Consider the following 2406-nt stretch of genomic DNA (forward strand, 5'->3'; position numbering starts at 1 on the left):
GTCAGTAAAGGACTACCTGTTTTCATATCTCAATGCATCTTTCTGGAAACTCTTTATATCAGATCGCTGGATTTTTGCACAGAGCACGTCAGAATTTGGTGTGTGTTGGCATGCTGGAGAGTAAACTGCATTGCTACAGAACTCATTTTATCTAGAATCTCTTGTCCTGCATCCCGGCTTGGTCCTTCGTCTTTCTTTTCACAGTAGGAAAAACTGCTAACAGTGCTATCTTCGCTTCATAGAACAGACAGAACACGCCATTTATTTGTTATTTATTTCTTGTGCTTCTTCCCAATAGATGCTCTGTGGTGCTGAGAGCCTGATCTGTGGTAACTTCTTTTACTTCAAAAACAACCAGACTCCAGCAATAACAGTCCGGTGACAATAAGAAAGACCAGGGAAGGAGAAATGTAGGAGACTCGGTGTGGTGGAAGTGAGGTGGAAGTGAGAGGAAATGGAAGGGTAAGAAATGGAGTGACACAGAGTGCAAGAAATGGAAGATGAAAAAATAATGAAACCATTAAAAAATGTAAAGGCTTCTGCTGAGGAAAAATTCTTTAGAATCTTGTGGCTGTTGATTTGTCTTCTTGACTCAATAAATCTGAGCGATCACCCGACATCTGTATTCCTGTCCCCAAATTCTTGTATCACAAATGCTGAGGTCTGTAAGTAAGATTAGTAAGTATTCTGTTTGTGGTTTCCATCACCCACACATTATTGCTGGTTATCACACACACACATACACACACAAGAACTTCTCATAAAGTTATATTACTATTTTAAAATATGTATTGTGTGTAATAATTATGACCTTAGACAGTTTTGCAGAAAAAATACATCCAATGAAAATTGGACAAATTTACAAAGATAAACAGGCGGCAAATAAAGCTATTAAATCATACCAAATTTATATCTGATCTTTGTTATCTATCCAAAGCACTATGGTAAAAAGCTCTAATCACTATTGCTGTTTTATTTTCAGTTCTGTTTATGCAATTTAATATAGTTCTTATACTGTATTTCCACTTAGGACAGAGTATGCATTCTTCTCATTTTATCGATAGTGTGGTATTTGTTTTAATTTATCCTCATTTTGTTGGTTGCTTGGGAGATGTTTTTGTTTTCAGTTTTTGTTTTTTTTTGTTTTTTAACTCTCATGGAGTATATGGTATTGTGTTCTTTCCAAAAAAAAAAAAAAAATCTTTTCTTTCTTCAAATATATTTCCAGGGTATGGACTCAAACATGAAATTGTAAAGTCTAAGTTTATATTTGAATTTAAAACTCGTTATTTCATTGTTCTAATTAATAAGAATTTATTTGAATCTTAACATTATTTTAATTCACATTCCTTTTAATGGTAGAAAGATTATCTGTGTTCTTCTGATGACTTAATATCTATTTGCTTTGTGTTAAATTATTTATCCACTTTGAGGACTTGCTACCTTCAAATCTACAATAATCTAGACAGTGTAGTCGTATCATAGGGATAGAGAAGTAGATCGATAGAACAGATTTGATAATCCAAAAATAAACCTTACATTTGTGGTACATTGATTTTTTTACAAAGGTGTCAAGGCAATTTGGTAGGGAAAAGATGGACTTTTTAACAGAATGTCCTGAGACAATCAGATATACACATGCAGATCTTTATCCTTCTCTCACACCAAACACAAAAATTAGCTTAAAATCAATGACAGACTTAAATGCAAGAGCTAAAACTATAAACTTATAACAAAACACATGAGAACATTTTCATGGCTTTGAATTAGTCAAAGATTTCAAAGATGTGACACTAAAGGCATGATCCATGAAAGATACAGATGATAAACTGAATTTCATAAAAATTAAAAACATTTGCTTTTAAAGACACCATTAAGAAAATGGAAAGCAAGCCATATACTGAGGGAAAATATTTACAATTCAGATATAATAAAATATTTATATTTTAAATATATAAAATAATCTTAGCCCAATAAAATGACAAAAATCTTGGAATTGATAACTCATCAAAGGAAATATATGCTGGGGAGCGCCTGGGTGGCTCAGTCGTTAAGCCTCTGCCTTCGGCTCAGGTCATGATCCCAGGCTCCTGGGATTGAGCCCCACATCGGGCTCCCTGCTCGGCGGGAAGCCTGCTTCTCCCTCTCCCACTCCCCCTGCTTGTGTTCCCTCTCACGCTGTGTCTCTGTCAAATAAATAAATAAAATCTTTAAAAAAAAAAAAGGAAATATATGCTGGGACACTAAATACATGGAAAGATGTTCAATGTCATTAGTTATGAGGAAATGTACATTAAGCCACAATAAGATATCACTTCACACTGAAAAAGACAGCTATATAATATATATAGTCATAAATAATTATGTAAACACAAATACGTGTGAGAGTGTGAGCGCATACAACTT

The sequence above is a fragment of the Phoca vitulina genome, unplaced genomic scaffold (genome assembly GCF_004348235.1).
Source record: "Phoca vitulina isolate PV1807 unplaced genomic scaffold, GSC_HSeal_1.0 scaffold1, whole genome shotgun sequence".
Lineage (NCBI taxonomy): Eukaryota > Metazoa > Chordata > Mammalia > Carnivora > Phocidae > Phoca > Phoca vitulina.